General features: G+C 37.4%; 1 non-coding gene across 1 annotated transcript; it reads right to left on the reverse strand.

Moving 5' to 3' along the window:
• Positions 1–771: 771 nt before the first annotated feature.
• On the reverse strand, positions 772–878 carry LOC141688609 (small nucleolar RNA R71). Its single transcript, XR_012562043.1, has one exon. It is a non-coding gene; the product is annotated as a small nucleolar RNA R71 (small nucleolar RNA).
• Between the last annotated feature and the right edge of the window lie 20,695 nt (positions 879–21,573).

The following is a 21,573-nucleotide window of genomic DNA, read 5'->3' on the forward strand; positions in this document are numbered from 1 at the left end:
AACCAAATTCAGTCTCTGTGGGAACGAACTAGAAATAATTCTATATTACTTTCGAACGCGTATACTTGCGTGTATTATTAACGCGTGTTTAGCGACTAAAAAGTTTTTGGAGCCGCTACCGGGGCCTGCAGTGTTAATTTTTTTGTTTATGTATTTGTCATCAGTGATCGTTAAAGTTCATTGACTCAGACATTGTTACTTATCTATTTTCTTATCTTATTTTAGGTACTCTAGCGAGCGTGTATGTATACGTATTAGCGGTCTTGTAAGATAACTCTGGATAAAGCCGAGGAAGAAGTTGTAGTGGTTCGAAGGGAAGTTTTTGAGGACGAAGAGAAGGTAGAAGAAGAAGAAAAAATCGAGGAACCAGCTTTAGTAGTGATGGGAGATCAAGAAGAAATTCCTAAGGCTTTAATGGACTATTCTCAACCTAAGATCAATGATATTCAGTCAAGCTTCATCAGGCCAGCCATCTCGGCTAACGCTTTTGAGATCAAGTCAAGCACGATTCAGATGATACATAACTCAGTTCAGTTTGGGGGTTCTTCTACTGAAGACCCCAACATTCACATCAAGGATTTCATCGAGATCTGCGACACTTTCAAGTTCAATGATGTGACTAAAGATGCTATCAAGCTGCAACTCTTCCCATTCTCTCTGAGGAGTAAAGCGAAGTGCTGGTTACATTTTCTACCACCATGGTCTATCACCACATGGGAGGATCTTGCTCAAATGTTTCTCAGTAAATTCTTCCATATGGCCAAGACTGCTATAATCAGGAATGCTCTTACTCAGTTTACTCAGCAAACTGGAGAATCTCTGTGTGAGGCTTATGATCGATATAAGAAGATGCTAAGGAAGTTCCCACACCATGGCATGCCTAATTGGATGATTATAAACTATTTCTACAATGGATTGGGTGCTACTTCTAGACCCATGCTCGATGCAGCATCAGGAGGAGCTTTGTGGGCAAAAAGCTATAATGAAGCTTATGAATTGATTGAACTGATGGCTGCTAATGAATACCAGGATCCTTCTCATAGGCTGACTCAGGATAAAGTAGCAAGAATTCTGGAGTTGGATGCAGCAACTGCTATAGCTTCCCAACTTAAGGCTTTGACGATGAAGATGGACACTTTGACTAATTATGGAGTTAATCAAATCACTAGTGTCTGTGAGCTTTATGCTGGTGCCCATGAGACTGATCAGTGCGCTATTTCTAGTGAATCAGCTCAGTTCGTGAGCAACTTTCAACGATCGCAGCAACCTGTGCCAGCCACTTATCATCCCAACAACCGCAATCATCCTAATTTCAGCTGGAGCAACGCTCAAAATACGGTTCAACAGCCTTTTCAGCAGTACCCAGCTAAGCAGTACAACCCCCCCCCCCAGTTTTCAGCAACCGCAATATGCACCAAGGCATCAACTTCAGCTATAACAAGCTAATAAAAAATATGAATTAGAGGAGTTGAAGCCTATGTGCAAGAGTCAAGCTGTTTTTATCAAGACCTTGGAAAATCAAATTGGAAAATTGCCAATGCCTTGCTAAATCGTCAACCTGGTACATTACCTAGTGACACTGAAGTGCCAGGGAAGAGGGAAGCTAAGGAGCAGGTAAAGGCAATCACTTTGAGGTCTGCAAAGGTTACGAATCCTGAACAAACTCAAGTTTCGAATGAAGAAGTTGGGGCTGAAGAAGAAGTAGAGCAGTAGGAAGTAGAAGTGGAACCAAGGAAGACTACTGTTGAGCACATTCCTCCTGAGGATAATACATGGGAGAAACGGATCTATCCTCTACCACCTTTTCCTAAGCAGCTGCAGAAGAAAAAGCTGGATAAGCAATTTGAGAAGTTTCTGGAGGTGTTCAAGAAACTTCAAATCAACATACCTTTAGATAAGGCTCTTGAGCAGATGCCTAGTTACGCAAAGTTTATGAAAGGTATTCTCTCTCGAAAAGTGAAGCTAGATGATTTAGAGACTGTCGCTCCCACGGAAGAATGCAGTGCTGTGCTGCAACAGAAGTTTCCTCCGAAGCTTAAAGATCCCAGAAGCTTCACTATTCCATGCACTATTGGAAAAGTGTCTTTTGACAGATGCTTATGTGACTTGGGAGCTAGCATCAATCTGATGCCTTTGTCAATCTTCAAGAAGTTGAATATGCCTGATCCAAAACCAGCTTATATGACTTTGCAATTAGCCGACCGTTCTATTACATATCTGCGAGGTATTGTGGAGGATGTCTTGGTCAAGGTTGATAAACTCATCTTCCCTACTGATTTCATAATTCTTGATTTCGAGGAAGATAAGAAGATTCCCATAATTTTGGGAAGACCTTTCTTGGCGACTAGCCAAACCTTGATAGATGTGTAGAAGGGTGAGCTTACAATGCGAGTGTTGGATCAGGATATAACTTTTAATATGTTCAATGCTATGAAATTTCCTACGGAAAATGAGGAGTGCTTAAAAGTGGAGTTGGTCGATTCTGTACTTACTTCAGAACTTGATCAATTGCTAAGGACTGGTGCCTTAGAGAAGGCCTTATTGGGGAATTCAGATAGTAAAGATGACAAAGGAGAGGAGCAATTGCAATATCTGAATACTTCTCCCTGGAAGAGGAAGATTGATATGCCTTTTGAATCTCTTGGAATTGAGGAATTGAAAAAAGCTTCAAAATGCCTCAAGCCATCTATTGAGGAAGCTCCTACTCTTGAGCTTAAGCCTTTACCTGAACATTTAAGGTATGCGTTGTTAGGTGATGCATCTACTTTGCCTGTTATTATTGCATTTGACCTTTCAGGTAGCGACGAGGAGAAGCTTTTGAGGATTCTAAGAGAGTTCAAATCAGCAATTGGATGTGTTAGGTCACACACACTGTAGAGGGGGGTAAATACAGTATATAACACAATCAAATCAAATTCTAATAACACAAATAACAAAAACCAGACTTTATTCAAAGCAATAAACTCTGTTACAATATGGAACTGTCCTCTCTCAGTGATGAACAAATATCACGAGAGCTGCTAGGGTTACAATAAATAATATTCTCGATAATGATAACACTTATAGTGTAAACCCTATGTCTGTGTTTATATACTACACAGTTACAAGATAATCGCTAATTGATATGGAATATAATTCTGCTTCCTAAAATATATCAATCAGATATCTTTTCTTCCAAGTATTCTATTCTTCATAGAATTTCTTTTTCATGCATATCTCTACTTACGTTTGTCTTGATCTTCTTTTCCTTTCAATCAGCCGCCTTCCTTATCTGAACGTTTCCTTTAAGTCCTGATATTATCTTCTGATAAATATCTCCTGAACCTTATGTACTGATAACTTAAGTTCTGACTTCAGTATAAGTGCTGATTTCAGTTAAGTACTGATTTATCATGTTTAAGTAAGATCTGAAAACTAAACATAAATCATATTAGTCATGACATTATCAAATATATCTAACAATCTCCCCCAACTTGTAAATTAGCATAATATACAAGTTTAATAGATATTTGATGATGTCAAAAACATTAAGTACAAATGCATGAGAATTTGACTAGATAACTATAACTTACAGTCCTTAAAGTTTTACCAACTTTAACTACTGATAACAACTTCAGTCTGTATTCATATCAGAATTTGAGCAGTTGTAGATCTTGACTTGGCTTCACTTTCTGATCTCTCTGATGTCAGGAGTTGTTCTGAGATATTTTTTAACAAACATCTCTCAGCATATCTGAGTTCATCAATCGTCCTCCTTTTAGCATCTTTAAGTTCTGCAGAATCTTCACCAGTTTGGAAGATAACAGCCCTGAGATCATTAATTCTAGCTTTCCTTATGTCCTGATCCAGTCTGATCAAATACGCCTTGTCAGACTCAAGATTGAATACTACAGCCTTATAACCCAAAAATGTAGTTATAATCTTAGCAGAGTTAGGCTTCATCTCAACAATATCACCCTTGTGATCTCTGTACTTTGGAAGATATGTGCTGCCAGACTTTACAGAATAAAGCCTTTTCTGTCTCTGAATTTGATTCTTCAAATAGTTTGCAGCACTTTCTGTTATTCTGTCATTCACTTGAAGTAAGAATAACACATGTTCCAATTCTTCAAAATACTTCAGTGAAATAGCATTTTCCCTTATATGATAAACCCTACCATCTGTCATGAAGTATAACAAGATGTGTTCTTTCAAATAGGTATGTTAAACCATTTGTACAGATTCTGGTTGATTCAATCTTTCAGGAGTTGCTCCAATACCTGGTTCACTTAAGGAAGTTGGATAATTGGTTGTGTTCTGTACTCTTCTTTTATCAGCACTACCCAATCCAGATTTATGTCTTGCTTCCTTTCCAGTAACCACTCTTGCTTCAAAACCACTTGATGCAGTCTTCAAACGTTGAGTCTGTTTGGCTTTGGTGAATCCTGGTAGGAGTAACTTTGAAGGTTTAACATGAGCAATGTCAGAGGTTTCCTTTTCCTTATCTTCTGATATCAAGTCAACTTGAGCTATGTCAGAGGTTACTTGCTTCTTTGTAATATCAGAACTAACTATATCTTGACTCTGAACAACTTGAGCCATGTCAGAGGTTGTCTTAGAAATCTTCCTTGAAGTCAGAGTAAGATCAGCATCTTCAACAGTAATTTCTTCATCCACAGGAGGCACATAAACCTTTATAGGTTCAGCAACTTTTTCTTTGCCCTTAGACCTTGGATCTATCTGCAATTGTGATTTGACCTTGGTTGCTTCAGTATTTGTCCTTTCTTTTATCACAATAACTTTGGCCTTAGGAAGTTTCTTTTTACCAACAGAAGCTTCAGATTTAGAATTAACTTTTTCTGACTTAAGTCTAGCTTCTTCTTCCATCAGACTCTCCAAGTCCATTCCTGGATTTTCTTTCAGAAATAACTGTCTTGATATTTCTTCATCAAGATCCAAAAGTTCATCAGAACTTATCCTTTTACCAGTATCAGAAGTAATTCTTTTTCCAGTATTAGAACTTGTTCTATGACCTGTAGCTTCAGCTCTTCTTGATGAGAAACCATTACCTTGACCATGACCTCCACCCATTCCAGAGTTTCCCTGGTCAGCTTTTTCATCATCCTTCCTCTTCAGTGTCTTAACAGTTTTGCATTTGGACTTAATTATCTTCTCCCCCTTTTTGGCATCATCAGGTAATAGAAGAGAGACAAGAAATTCCACTGAGGATTGGATTTTGTTTGGTTGAGATTGCTGAGAAGCTTGATTTTTCAAAATTTCATCAATCTGAGACTGTTGCTTCTCTTGGGTCTTCTCAATGTAAGCAACTCTGTCAAAGGTAGGTTTGAAAAAGTTTTTCTTGTCCAGCTTGACAAGTGTATCTTGCTGCATTAAGAGTTCTTGAACCCTGTTCAACTTGTCCTGAGTAACAGACTGTTGACCTTGAAGGTGCCTTGTGGTAAGGGCACAAACTCTTAGCTGTGTCTTGAAATCTTCATTAACTAAGAACTCATCAGCGTTTGCAAGATTGTAACACCCCCAAATCCGGGGTCGGGGATCCGGGTTGTCACGAGTTCCATTTCCCTTAATAACACCCAATCTTAATAATTAATCAACTACTCTGTACTGTGACCCCACAATAAACACACACACCACACGTTATAGTCTCAGAGATGAACATCCAAAAATAATCGCAAGTCATTTTATTCCACAATTATCTGCCAATACACCTTAAAAGGTTTTCTGAATAAATTTACATTTTCTTTGCCATTATTACAATTCATAAGTATACATAAATCTGGTACATCAAAAGTTGAAGCCTAGTCTATTGGTAGTTCCCACCTTAGCTACAGCGACTTCAATGCCTATAGGAAGCTGCAGAACATTTCCTATCCGCTCGCGAATTGGGAGCTTGGTCCTGTTCATCTTGTCTATCTGATGTTGTGTGATGAAAGAAGAAAGCAAGGGTGAGCAGCAAGCCCACCAAAATAATATGTATAATAATTTACAATATATGAGCCTTCTCATAGTACTCATGAAAATCTTGGTCAAAAGAAATGAACCAAGTTTGATATCTTATATCTAACCTTGTCTCAACGTTTTTCTGAAAATCTTTCTCATGCATAAGATAATCATTTACTAGATATAAGTTTAAAAGATGAAGTTACAAGATACTTCAATATACTTATATCTTTTCCAAATACTACTTGAACTACCACCGTTCAAGTTATAATTAGTTTCAAAAGTTCATCACGTAGATGAGACTACAAGACCAGATTTGAATAGATTAAATCTTTAAAATATCATCAAAATAAAATGAAGTTACGAGATACTTCATTTGATGCAAACATCATTTTGAAAACTTGACCCTGCCAACACTCAACAATCGCCCAACCGTAGCCTTTCTATCGAAATGCTCTGGGTAGTGTTGCAGAAATATCCAATTGGATGATGAACTCATTACGGGAGTTTGCCGCGCCAGGAAGACCACTTACGATGATCAGTCGTAGTAGTGCAACCCCACCATTTTCTACATGTAGAGGAGAACCTGTCGGATTTACTTGTCAACCGAACACTGAACTCCTAAGGAATGGACCGCCTTAGCGGAACTTCCAGGCCATTTGGGCCAATATAATAAGGCTGGGCCGGCGCCACTCGACCACTTACGCCACTCCTAGTTCAGATGAAATCCATGACTCTGAAACGTAAAGCTCGTTCCCCCTTTCCCCAAGTAGAAACTTGTTGATACGGCTCCACCAAGAAGTCGTATCTAGTTGGAAAGGAGAACTCACCGATATTTCCCTGGCGATGCCTGTTAATGGATTAACTTGTTCCAAGAATTTTACTTCCCGAGTGTTGGGTAAGTAATCGATTCATTTAACAAAACAACAACCTTGTTGCGAATATAAAACACACCACAGAGCCGGATCCCTCAGGTTTTGAGCGAGTATTTAAATCCCCTTCGAAAGGAGGATCTTAAATATAAAAATGAGTTTTGGGATCCACTCTAACTTTTAAAAATCATTTTGAAGACTCGCAAAATATTTTTAAGAATGTTTGGAGTGATGCTGATTTAACAAAATAAATCAGTCCCAATATATTAGAAAATATCTGAATATTATTATTTAAATAATATTTCCATAAAGAATAATCTTTATAAAAATAATTGAAGTAGAAGTTTTGAAACTTATACTTGAAATGAATATTAAATATCCAAAGATATACCTATACGAAAGTACTATCTTTATTTGAATAATCAAAAGTGAGTTTGATTATCGACACCTTATTCTTTAATAAAATAAAGAATATATCTCAGCAAATAATCGGAGTCATAGATCCTCAAATAAATATTCAAATAATATTCAATAAATAAAATAAAGTTATCGAATAAACCTTATTCGATTAATAGTTTTGAAAACTATAACCATATATATAACCATATATATATATAAAATCTACTCGGGATCCTCGACTCCCGGTTTTAGAAAATGTTTTCACCTTTGGGTCCCTATACTAAGGGTATATGCAAATTACCGCTATTCTCTAGCATAGGTATTATCAACTGAACCAACAGATATATATGGCAAGAATACGAAACAGGCATGCATATATATACCATATCAGCATGCTTCAATATATCACAAAATTTGCTAATTAACCAACATGCATCTATCACAAGATAATGCATATACATATATACATCACAACAACAGTATAACGGGTAGAAAACTTGCCTGAGCGACTGGGGGTGATAAAAGGCTCGGGACGAGTCTGGTAACCTATAAACAACAAGTAAGTTCAAATTAAACCAAAGTCACTTGTAAATCTATACTCTAACTACCTTAGACTCTAACGCTCGCTTTGCGCTTACTGATTCTCTTAAGTCACTTGAGTACCCTCGGCTCCACCATTTTTTATAATTTAACCATTACAAGTTTTAAGGCGATTCCTTCGCGAGTGTCTTACCAACTGCCTAACACTCTTACCATAATTGTTTCATACACTAATTAACCCTTTTTGATCTTTAACCTATGTTTCAAAGTAAGGCGAGGGGAAAAGTTTCGTTCGCGAAACGCCGTTACTTAAAACGGTCGTTTCTCCTAAACCGTACATCGGAATCAAACGAACTACATATCAAAACGAAGCTCGTAACACGAACTATCTAAACATGGCAATGGTCATAATATAGCAGAGAGTTCTCGGGTCCAAATGTTATGAACAAAAGCAGTCTAAAGTAAATCGGACATTACAACGGCTATGTTTACGCGATTACCAATGTTTAAACTACTCCAATTAACAACCAACCAACTCATAACCATCAATACAATAAAACTTCACCTAAACCATACCACATCAGTCCATAATCTCCAAGGTTTTCAACTCAAACAACCACAATCAAGACCTATGAACTATAATCAAGCTTCAATTACCAAAACACTTCTAAATCAAACCAAACTACTAATAATCACAATCCATGCTTCTCATTTCACAAAACCAACCATTAAACTTACTAACAAATAAAGTAAAGGCTAGGGTTTGAAGTTTATACCTTCCTTGGGAGGTGTTAAGTTGCTAGGAAGCCTTAGGGAGCCTCCTACAAGCTTGATCTTTCCAAAGAAATTAAGAACACAAAGTTAGGCTTTGAAGTTTCTAAAAGTCCGATTTAAAGAACTGTAAAAATGAGGGTCTTACCATGATTATTTGGACGAGACTTATGAACAAGAGTTGTAGGCCATCTCAATACCTTTCCAATGAGCTATAGAACACAATATTTGAGTGAGAAATGAAGGAGATACAGCAGTTTTAGTGTGCTGGTTCTGTTTTGGCCGAGAGCACTGGAAATGGGGGAGGAAATGCTTTTGCTTTCTTGTGTTGGTGGAATAATGTGGTGGATAATGATGGGTTGTCTTGATATTTTTCTAGGTTAATAATAAACAAAGGAGTTAGTGGAAGATGATCTCACCATTTGCCATGTGTTGGTGATTTGTGGTGAGATGAGATCATCCCTAGTTAACTATATAATTAACTAGCCATTCCTTCCTAACTATCACTTGGTTTTTTGTTTGATCAACCATCCACTTGCCTTGCCACTTGCAAAGGTATTTACAAGAGTCGTTATTCATTTCTTTGTCCGGTTATCACTCAATCTCGTTGATCGTTTGGTTAAATACCTTAATGGTTTTATTGATAAAATCTTCTTGGTATTTTTAATACCTAAATTAATTCTCCTTTATAATCCTTGAATTTAAAATCCTTCATCTTAATATTAATTCCTTAAATCCCTTAATGTCTGGTGGAAATCTCGGGGAAAAATAAAAGTGCTCGTTTTCAAAATCCGACAGCTTTTACATACACTTATTTTCTTTATGGAATACTAATACGATCTTAGAATTTCCATAACAATACTCCTATATATCGTGGTCTGATAATTTTTCTTAATCAGCATTGTCAGCAAAAGTTACTATTCATCCGGGTTTCAAAAATCTCCAAAAATTGGGGTTATTACAGTCTCCCCTCCTTAAAAGGATTCCGTCCCGGAATCAGATAGAAAACAGTTGGGGATGCTTTTCTAGCATTGTGCCTTCTAACTCTCTAGTTAATTTTCCACATTATGGTTCTACCACCAAACTCTGACTAGTTTGATAACCCTTCTCCTAAGCACTTGTCCCTTTTCGATCTATAACCCTTCCTGGTTGCTCCATATTGGTTACGTCTGGTTGCATGTCTATGCACTCATATGCCCCTATTTATTTGGCATCCGAATTACATTTTCTTAACATTGATACGTGGAACACGTTATGAACTTGCTACATATTCGGGGGTAGGGCTAGCTCATATGCTATCTTCCCAATATGTCTTAATATATCCAAGGGTCCAACAATTCGTGGACTTAGCTTCCCTTTCTTTCCGAACCTCATCCTTCCTTTCCAAGGGAATACCTATAACAACACTAGGTCCCCCACTTCCTATTCTTTATCCTTTCGTGTCAAATCAACATACTTCGTGTTCCCATCTTGGGCTACTACCAGCCGTCCTCTGATTAAAATCTATTATATCCTTGATCCTTTGGACTACTGCGGGTCCGAGCATCTTGCGCTCTACAACTTCATCCTAAGATAAGGGAGATCGACATTGTCTTCCCTCAAGGATCTCATAAGGCGATATCTCAATACTGACATATGATCTATTATCGTAAGAAAACTCAATCCGTGTTAAGTGATCATTCCAAATTCTTTCAAGTCTATTACACAGATTCTCATTATATCTTTTAACATTAGAGCTTTTGCTTCTCAATACCCATTCTTTTCCAGTTCGTAATCGCTACTACCTTCCGTTCCTAATATTATACTGGTTATACTTTTGCTCATTAGCGTTCTATAACCTTTTAATAACCATGCCAACCTTAGTATCACGAATGTGTTTCCATTCCGAATACTACCACAACTTTATTACTCCTTTTTCAGCTGTTTCTATTTTCGAAAGCTTAATCCTTCATATAGAAGTAAAAGAATTTATTGAGAGATCACTATGATCATGAACACTTGTTATATCGCATAGTTAGTACAGAAGGTGGCCAGCCTTTAGTACTTGACAAGCAATTAAACAATAGATGGTATCCTACTAGGCTTCTATCACACAGATAGATAGTCATTCGGCAATATCTCCCCTTTCTGGAAGGGTTGTTCTTCTCAGCTTACATGAAATGAAAAGAAGAGAAAAGAACGAATTGAAGAAAATTGTATATATGAAAAAATATACTGCCACAAAATATCTGGCTTGGAACCTACCTCTGAACTATAGAGGTTTGTCATAGGAGAACAAAACATATATGTATTTATATCAACATCAAGTATTATAGCATCGCATTTCACATGCCTAAATATTTTCGCCATTCCGTCCATCATTCTATGGACCCATGCTCTTCCTCGAGCTTATACACAATCACCTTTGAAACTCCCTCGATATCGAAAATCGAATCTGGGATCTCATTCTAGACCTCATCGTTACTAGAATCCATTTCTATACCGCAACCTTCTTCGTATGGGTAATACTACTCTTTATCGATAAGAAGGAATAAATATATCATAGGTAGATAATCGACTTAATTAGTCTATCAATGATAACTTATACACCACCACGACCCGATTAGTGGTACTTACTCTCAACATCCATTCCAATACAACTCTCACGGTTGTAAGTAATCAGCTCATTACTCTCAGAATCATTCCTGCATTACTATGGCCCACCGTTGACCTACTGTAGTCATTCGTTTTCCATGAAGTTTTAATAGCTAACCATACGGAGTCCATTCATATCATATCGAATTCTTCTAAGGAGGTAACATGATCACCGTTCTTGATTCATGAAGAACACTCCTGATCCTGACGTACATTCATGACGTGAAGCAGATAAAATTGCAGAAGAGTTTCAATGAAAGCAATGATAGCAGGTTAATACCATTCTTAATCATATGCCTTCAATAGAAGACTTAACTCAAAGGTTTGTTTAGTCCTTTTTTTTTGAAACATGGTCCAGGCTCATTCTCAAGATAGTATCTCCTGAGATAGATAGCCCGCTCATGGCGATTACACGAATTAAACCTTTACCAACTACTATTACGGTTGGGTATTGCACAGTCATCAGAAGGAATGTCAATCTTCCAAACCATAATACAACCTTCATAGCTTTAACCATCATCACTGTATTCCTTTAGCACAAGCGCCTATAATTATCCTCTTACCTTTAAAGTGTCGGCCACCTCTTTGGCCTTTCCTGATAGTAAAATTTCCTTACAGTCAATGTCATTTTAACCACATCCAAATAAATTTTCTACCTTATTTCAATCACAGCTTATGTGAAAATGCTTTTCTTTAATATCTGATGAGTAAATAAAAAAAATCACCATTTTTCCATAAGTTATTGCCTCAATCTTTAGAGGTTAATCACTGTCACGACTGACTCTCAATCATACTTAGAACATCTTTTATCTTAGGTCCTAATTGCCCTGAACAATTTCGACCTTTACTGGTTCGATCCATACTTTCTCGTGGTTTAACACGTGCCCCACTTGGCATCATTATAATTATGTCATATTTCCTTTATCAACATTTTTATTCTTGAGAATTTCGAATATTTCCTTTCTCCTTGTAAAACCTCTAAGGTTATCCTTCAATCGTTCCTCCTGTATTCCCTATATACAGGGCATATCAAAATACCATTTACTAATACTAGAACCATTGTCTATATACTTCTTAAAAATTTCTCCACTGATCCTTAAAGGTTATTATTACCTTAATCCTTTCCCATTTCATACTGTCAAAACTCATACTATCCCTATTAAGGGTGAAATGCCAACCTTTATGCATTCCCCTAGGATTCATTTTAAGTTACCGATGTTCTATCCTTAATTCCACCTTTAAAAAGGTACAAGCATCCTTCCATGGATAAATAAAGTCATATATCCCTGATAAGGGTATCTTATTCAATCATTTCCACCTCGATAGTCTATACCGAATTTCACAATAGCATCCTTATTCAAGTTAAGGTCAATCCACATGGCCTCCAAAAGATAAAAATGGTTATCCGCTTTTCTTTCCTGATTTGGTAATGATCACATGGATGATCTGGAAGATATTGGTCGTGTTCAACGTGAACTTCTTCTTAATAAATCCTTATTTACTTTTGTTTTTATCTCAACAGTCATCTCAATGTTGGGATATCTTTCATACCCGGCATCTCCCTTCCTGGGTATCAAGCCACCGGTCTTACACTTCACATTCTTGAAGGTCACTTCCTTCATCCAATTTTCCTAATTTCTTACTTCCTTGTCTCCTCAGTCTATCCGCGTCTCAATATTTATCCTTCGAACTATCTCAAGGTTTCCTCAAATCCTCCCAACTTACAGGGGATAAAATATATTTATCTCTTATGCCTTCAACCATCAATTTAACTCATGGTGAATCACCCTCATCCTGACGATTACATACTTTTCTATTTCTATTGCTACGAGTCTTTAGGGTTTCCTCATACCCAACTTCCTTATCATTCCTCAAACTCTATTGCCTTTATATTCCTTTCCACTTCAGTTTCTTTTTATTTTCCTTTCTCTTATCATTATTTCATGAACCAACACAACATAAGCATTGATTTCAAATATCCCGTCATTCTGGATTCGTGTCCTCAGAACGAATCTTGATAACTTTTATAACTTAGATTCATAATTCATCATACTCATCCACTTTTGTTCTAGCTCCAAAGCTTTTACACTACCTCCATAACCTTGGGAAGTACTTTCCCGAAAATAATTGTCTGAACTTAAATCAGTTTATTATAATCTCTTGCTCCGTGCCTTCCTTGGCCTTTCACCAGCGGGTGGCCTCTCTCTTAGGAGGGTAAGTGACAAAAATAGTCTTTTATGATTCGTCAATCATTTAGAATTTCAAATGATTCCTGTATTTCCTTTAGCCAGGCTCTTGCCTCGACTGGGTCAGCTTGTTCCTTGGAACTCTGAGAGCTTAGCGATTTAAAGGTCCTGAAATAAATTTCTCACCGCATTGTTTCCTGAGGGTGGTGGTTGGGGATAATAGTCTAAGTTCTGTCTAGACTAGTCCATAAGTTGTCGTATAGGAGTACCATCTCGGATCTCCTTTCCTTACTCGACTTTCTGTTTCCTTAGTATGAAATGTTTCAACCTTCTCCCATAATCGGGGTTATCTTATACATTAAAAACCTTGTTTTCCACTCTATTATGTTATGGGTTCTTTCTTTCTTGATGGCAACCTCCCTGACTATCACATTCAGGGTTTGCCCTAAATCTTATTCCTCAAACTATGGCTCTCATCTAAGTTCTCATCCTTAAGCTCTTGAACTTTTGGAACCCAATTTCTGTAGGAACACCTCACTATCCCCTTATCATCTTTCTCGGTGTGGATCTCTTCTCCAGTCATTGACTCTCTGCCTTCATTCATCACATTTTCTGGCACAATATGTTCTTTTCCAAAAATTCGGTCTGTATTGCAATCTCAAACAGCTTTTCGGTACCGGCTCCGGTTACCTTCACTTCTATTTCCATTTTCTCAAAATCTCTTATAAACTATCCCAAATACATTATCATCTTGGGTCTCTCCTTTTTACTAAGGGCATCAGCCACCACATTGGATTTCCCCGAATGATAAAGAATCTTCCAATCATAATTCTTGATTAGCTCTAACCGCCTCCTCTGGCGTATGTTGAGCTCTTTCTACGTAAAAATGTACTAGAGCTCCTATGGTTTGTGTAAATCTTGCACTTCTCTCCATACAAGTAGTGCCTCTAATCTTTAGGGAAAAACTATTGCCACGAGCCCAAGCTCATGGGTGGGGATATCGAATTTTATATTCCCTTAATTGTCTTGACGCGTACGCGATTACCTTGCTGTGCTGTATATGAAGCACCCTAATTCCTTATGCGAAGCGTCACTACACATCACAAAATCGCATTTTCCATCCGGCAACGCCAACATAGGGAACGTCACCAACCTTTGCTTTGGTTCTTAAAAGTTGTTCTCACATTTCTCTGTCCATTCGAACTTCTCAGTCTTACGAGTAAGCCGCGTTAAAGGGGCTACTATCTTTACAAACTTGAACGAACCTCCGGTAGTGACCGGCCAATCCTACCTCTGGTAGTTTCCCTAACCATGGTCATCAATTCCTCAGTGGTCCTTTATTCATTCTTGTCAGGATCCTCCACGGGATCCTCCTCAGCAACAATCCCTTCTAGGACAGCATCCTCAACCGCTACATCCTCAATATGAACATCATCCGGTCCTGCGTTAGGACGCTCTATCGGATCCACAATCCGATCTCCAATTAGTAATAAAACATCATCGCGTTGTTGCTCTTCAACCTCAGGGTTCGGAGTCCCGCTACCATATACGATAACGAACTACTCTTCTATCACGATATTTATAAGGGTTCCCATAAGGGTTTTAACTGTCAGTACTACGTTAGGTAGCCCGACTATGAACTTGGCAAGAGTTCTTATTATCTTAGTTATTATCTTAACGTCACATCATCTCTGAGGTTTATAACGCTTAGCTCTGATACCACTTCTGTAACACCCCCAAATCCGGGGTCGGGGATCCGGGTTGTCACGAGTTCCATTTCCCTTAATAACACCCAATCTTAATAATTAATCAACTACTCTGTACTGTGACCCCACAATAAACACACACACCACACGTTATAGTCTCAGAGATGAACATCCAAAAATAATCACAAGTCATTTTATTCCACATTTATCTGCCAATACACCTTAAAAGGTTTTCTGAATAAATTTACATTTTCTTTGCCATTATTACAATTCATAAGTATACATAAATCTGGTACATCAAAAGTTGAAGCCTAGTCTATTGGTAGTTCCCACCTTAGCTACAGCGACTTCAATGCCTATAGGAAGCTGCAGAACGTTTCCTATCCGCTCGTGAATTGGGAGCTTGGTCCTGTTCATCTTGTCTATCTGATGTTGTGTGATGAAAGAAGAAAGCAAGGGTGAGCAGCAAGCCCGCCAAAATAATATGTATAATAATTTACAATATATGAGCCTTCTTATAGTACTCATGAAAGTCTTGGTCAAAAGATATGAACCAAGTTTGATATCTTAATGCGATGAAGTCGCAAAATATTCAGTATATATACATATATACTTTTCAAAATCTTGGAAGTCCTCTTCCATGCATAATATACACAGAGTTCCAATGTATAACTGTATAAAAATATCGTTGCAAGGTGATCTCATATATCTAACCTTGTCTCAATGTTTTTCTGAAAATCTTTCTCATGCATAAGATAATCATTTACTAGATATAAGTTTAAAAGATGAAGTTACAAGATACTTCAATATACTTATATCTTTTCCAAATACTACTTGAACTACCACCGTTCAAGTTATAATTAGTTTCAAAAGTTCATCACGTAGATGAGACTACAAGACCAGATTTGAATAGATTAAATCTTTAAAATATCATCAAAATAAAATGAAGTTACGAGATACTTCATTTGATGCAAACATCATTTTGAAAACTTGACCCTGCCAACACTCAACAATCGCCCAACCGTAGCCTTTCTATCGAAGTGCTCTGGGTAGTGTTGCAGAAATATCCAATTGGATGATGAACTCATTACGGGAGTTTGCCGCGCCAGGAAGACCACTTACGATGATCAGTCGTAGTAGTGCAACCCCACCATTTTCTACATGTAGAGGAGAACCTGTCGGATTTACTTGTCAACCGAACACTGAACTCCTAAGGAATGGACCGCCTTAGCGGAACTTCCAGGCCATTTGGGCCAATATAATAAGGCTGGGCCGGCGCCACTCGACCACTTACGCCACTCCTAGTTCAGATGAAATCCATGACTCTGAAACGTAAAGCTCGTTCCCCCTTTCTCCAAGTAGAAACTTGTTGATACAGCTCCACCAAGAAGTCGTATCTAGTTGGAAAGGAGAACTCACCGATATTTCCCAGGCGATGCCTGTTAATGGATTAACTTGTTCCAAGAATTTTACTTCCCGAGTATTGGGTAAGTAATCGATTCATTTAACAAAACAGCAACCTTGTTGCGAATATAAATCACACCACAGAGCCGGATCCCTCAGGTTTTGAGCGAGTATTTAAGTCCCCTTCGAAAGGAGGATCTTAAATATAAAAATGAGTTTTGGGATCCACTCTAACTTTTAAAAATCATTTTGAAGACTCGCAAAACATTTTTAAGAATGTTTGGAGTGATGCTGATTTAACAAAATAAATCAGTCCCAATATATTAGAAAATATCTGAATATTATTATTTAAATAATATTTCCATAAAGAATAATCTTTATAAAAATAATTGAAGTAGAAGTTTTGAAACTTATACTTGAAATGAATATTAAATATCCAAAGATATACCTATACGAAAGTACTATCTTTATTTGAATAATCAAAAGTGAGTTTGATTATCGATACCTTATTCTTTAATAAAATAAAGAATATATCTCAGCAAATAATCGGAGTCATAGATCCTCAAATGAATATTCAAATAATATTCAATAAATAAAATAAAGTTATCAAATAAACCTTATTCGATTAATAGTTTTGAAAACTATAACCATATATATAACCATATATATATATATAAAATCTACTCGGGATCCTCGACTCCCGGTTTTAGAAAATATTTTCACCTTTGGGTCCCTATACTAAGGGTATATGCAAATTACCGCTATTCTCTAGCATAGGTATTATCAACTGAACCAACAGATATATATGGCAAGAATACGAAACAGGCATGCATATATATACCATATCAGCATGCTTCAATATATCACAAAATTTGCTAATTAACCAATATGCATCTATCACAAGATAATGCATATACATATATACATCACAACAACAGTATAACGGGTAGAAAACTTGCCTGAGCGACTGGGGGTGATAAAAGGCTCGGGACGAGTCTGGTAACCTATAAACAACAAGTAAGTTCGAATTAAACCAAAGTCACTTGTAAATCTATACTCTAACTACCTTAGACTCTAACGCTCGCTTTGCGCTTACTGATTCTCTTAAGTCACTCGAGTACCCTCGGCTCCACCATTTTTTATAATTTAACCATTACAAGTTTTAAGGCGATTCCTTCGCGAGTGTCTTACCAACTGCCTAACACTCTTACCATAATTGTTTCATACACTAATTAACCCTTTTTGATCTTTAACCTATGTTTCAAAGTAAGGCGAGGGGAAAAGTTTCGTTCGCGAAATGCCGTTACTTAAAACGGTCGTTTCTCCTAAACCGTACATCGGAATCAAATGAACTACATATTAAAACGAAGCTCGTAACATGATCTATCTAAACATGGCAATGGTCATAATCTAGCAGGGAGTCCTCGGGTCCAAATGTTATGAACAAAAGCAGTCTAAAGTAAATCGGACATTACGACGGCTATGTTTACGCGATTACCAATGTTTAAACTACTCCAATTAACAACCAACCAACTCATAACCATCAATACAATAAAACTTCACCTAAACCATACCACATCAGTCCATAATCTCCAAGGTTTTCAACTCAAACAACCACAATCAAGACCTATGAACTATAATCAAGCTTCAATTACCAAAACACTTCTAAATCAAACCAAACTACTAATAATCACAATCCATGCTTCTCATTTCACAAAACCAACCATTAAACTTACTAACAAATAAAGTAAAGACTAGGGTTTGAAGTTTATACCTTCCTTGGGAGGTGTTAAGTTGCTAGGAAGCCTTAGGGAGCCTCCTACAAGCTTGATCTTTCCAAAGAAATCAAGAACACAAAGTTAGGCTTTGAAATTTCTAAAAGTCCGATTTAAAGAACTGTAAAAATGAGGGTCTTACCATGATTATTTGGACGAGATTTATGCACAAGAGTTGTAGGCCATCTCAATACCTTTCCAATGAGCTATAGAACACAATATTTGAGTGAGAAATGAAGGAGATACAGCAGTTTTAGTGTGCTGGTTCTGTTTTGGCCGAGAGCAATGGAAATGGGGGAGGAAATGCTTTTGCTTTCTTGTGTTGGTGGAATAATGTGGTTGATAATGATGGGTTGTCTTGATATTTTGCTAGGTTAATAATAAACAAAGGAGTTAGTGGAAGATGATCTCACCATTTGCCATGTGTTGGTGATTTGTGGTGAGATGAGATCATCCCTAGTTAACTATATAATTAACTAGCCATTCCTTCCTAACTATCACTTGGTTTCTTGTTTGATCAACCATCCACTTGCCTTGCCACTTGCAAAGGTATTTACAAGAGTCGTTATTCATTTCTTTGTCCGGTTATCACTCAATCTCGTTGATCGTTTGGTTAAATACCTTAATGGTTTTATTGATAAAATCTTCTTGGTATTTTTAATACCTAAATTAATTCTCCTTTATAATCCTTGAATTTAAAATCCTTCATCTTAATATTAATTCCTTAAATCCCTTAATTTCTGGTGGAAATCTCGGGGAAAAATAAAAGTGCTCGTTTTCAAAATCCGACAGCTTTTACATACACTTATTTTCTTTATGGAATACTAATATGATCTTAGAATTTCCATAACAGTACTCCTATATATCGTGGTCTGATAATTTTTCTTAATCAGCATTGTCAGCAAAAGTTACTATTCATCCGGGTTTCAAAAATCTCCAAAAATTGGGGTTATTACAAAGATGCTCTGCAAGAATCTTTTCAGATGGAACAAAAGTAACTGTGTTCCATTCCTTAGTCCACTCCTGTCCTCTAGGAGTTTCACTCCAAGGTACTGGTGCTTCTCCTCGAACAAACTTCTCGACTAGTTCAGATTTAGAAATAGTCTGTTGAGGTGCATGTTCTGAAGGATCTGTTTCATCAGCATCTGCATTTATAGCAGCATCACCAATATCATCAGCATTTGCAGCATCAGATTTGACAGAATCAGCATCTTCTGTTAGAGGAACAGTATGAGAAGCAATTGAGACTTCAACATCCTCCTCTAAGTGCTGATCTGCTTCCAAGTTCTGATCAACATACATAGTCTGATGCTCACCTATATTCTGATCATCGACATCTAGATGAAGAGAAGGTGTTGCAGACAATTCTGGAGTTTCATTAGCATCAGTAAGTGGTGTTGTAGATGGATTTATTGCTGTTGGAGCTTCTAAATAGAGAACCTCAGGCACAACTAGATTGTGAATATCAATTTCAGCACTTATGCCTGGGTCTTCAGTAGATACTGGTTCATGAGTAGGAGACACAGGTGGTATAGTTGCATTATCTGTAGCAGCTTCCTGAGTTGGTGACACAGGTGGTGTAGAAGCAGTAGCTGTAGCAATTTCCGGCTCTTTTGAGATCATAGATTCCTGATCTCCTTCCATAGCTGCTTCATCCTCATCCTCTGAAACTGGCCTGTGAGCTCTCTGTTTCTTGTATCTCTTTGAAGATGGAGATTCTTTGGGAGTTTCAGCATAAGACATTCTTCTAAACCTTTTGAGAAGCTTAGATCCCCCAATTCCAGTATCCTTCTGAGAAGAGACCTTCTCAGCTTCTTGTATAACAGGTTCTAACACAGGAACCTGTTCCTCACTATCTGACTCATCTCTCAGAACAAACTTTCTTCTCTTCTGTGTTGTCTGAGGTACAGTCTTTGTCCTCTTGGGCTTGAAAGAAGAAGGCTTCACAGTATGTGCTGATGATGAAGGTTGAGGTAGCTGTGAAGTTTTGAGATATTCCTGACAGAAGGTTGATTAGATTGAGGTGTATGTGTGGTATGTTCTGATGGTTGTTGAGTTTTCTGGGTGGTGGTGATGGGTTGTACATCAGGGTAAACAGATCTGTAGGTTAGAGGATCAGCATTTACCAAGATCTGTTTTACAGACTAAGGTATCTGTAAGGGTCTAACCACCTTTTTCTTAAGATCAGCATTTACCAAGTCATTAAAAGCTCATTTTGCAAGTTTAAAGGGTTAAAATAAATAACTGGCTAGTTGAGGTTCATTAGCACAACAAAAAGTAAATATAAGCTGACAGAATCGAGCAAAGTATACGACATTCCTATCCTCTGTCATCCTATCCCCTATAAATCCTAGCACAACACTTGCAAAATCAAAATGAGTTTTGTTAATAATAGCATACCCGATGTGCTCATGATTGGAATGGCATCAAAGTTGGAACACTTATTCCCAAAGGCTTTAGTGATGCATTCGAAGAAAAAGCTCCATTCCTTTCTGATATGTGCTCTTTTCAACTGTCCAAGCTTGGCCAAACTCTTCTCATACCCCAAATTGGCCATGAGCTGCTGTAGAACTGGTTCCTCCAGTGTTGAGAAAATGCAGCCTTCCGGTAAGTGTAGAGCTTTACGAACTGCTCCAGGAGTTACCACATGCTCAACATCATTGACTTCGAAAATAATACTTGGAGTACCAGTAGCACCACCATTGTCAAAATGCCCAGTCCTCCAAAATGTCAGAACTTGTTGGCTTGAAATGACTTGAGGCTGGGTCAATGCATATCCAATTTCACTGTGTGCTAGAAGATCTTGCACAAAGTGCAACTCAGATGGAGCTTCATCATGATTTAAGATTGTAACATAGTTGTTGGGAACAAACTTGGCTCCATCTATAATCAAATCCTTCGGTGCCATGAGAAAAATTGCGAAATAAGTTTGCCTATAAGGTGTTTGACAAAATATCTGTATGAAAAACAACGTCAGGAGATGAGAGAGAATAGAGGTAAAGAAAGAGAGATAAAGTGTGAAAGTAAATAAAAGATTTTACAATCTTCTCTCTCTTTTACTTATACATGGTTAAAAAAATAACCGTTGGACACCTGTCAGACATGCAGCAGTAAAGAATAATTAATGGGCACGGGAAAATAGTAAACATTACTTATCACATGCAGTTTTTCAAGGAAAAACCGTTCCACTTACCAAGTAATCCCATTAATTGAGGTAATTCAGTTTTAATTCAAAATTTAAACCGTTCCCACTTATTAAATCACTTTCACTGTGAAACCAATATTCTATAAAAATACATCAAGTGTGAGAATGACCAATAAAAATAAATCAAGTAAACAGGTACTG

The sequence above is a fragment of the Apium graveolens genome, chromosome 9 (genome assembly GCF_009905375.1).
Source record: "Apium graveolens cultivar Ventura chromosome 9, ASM990537v1, whole genome shotgun sequence".
NCBI lineage: Eukaryota > Viridiplantae > Streptophyta > Magnoliopsida > Apiales > Apiaceae > Apium > Apium graveolens.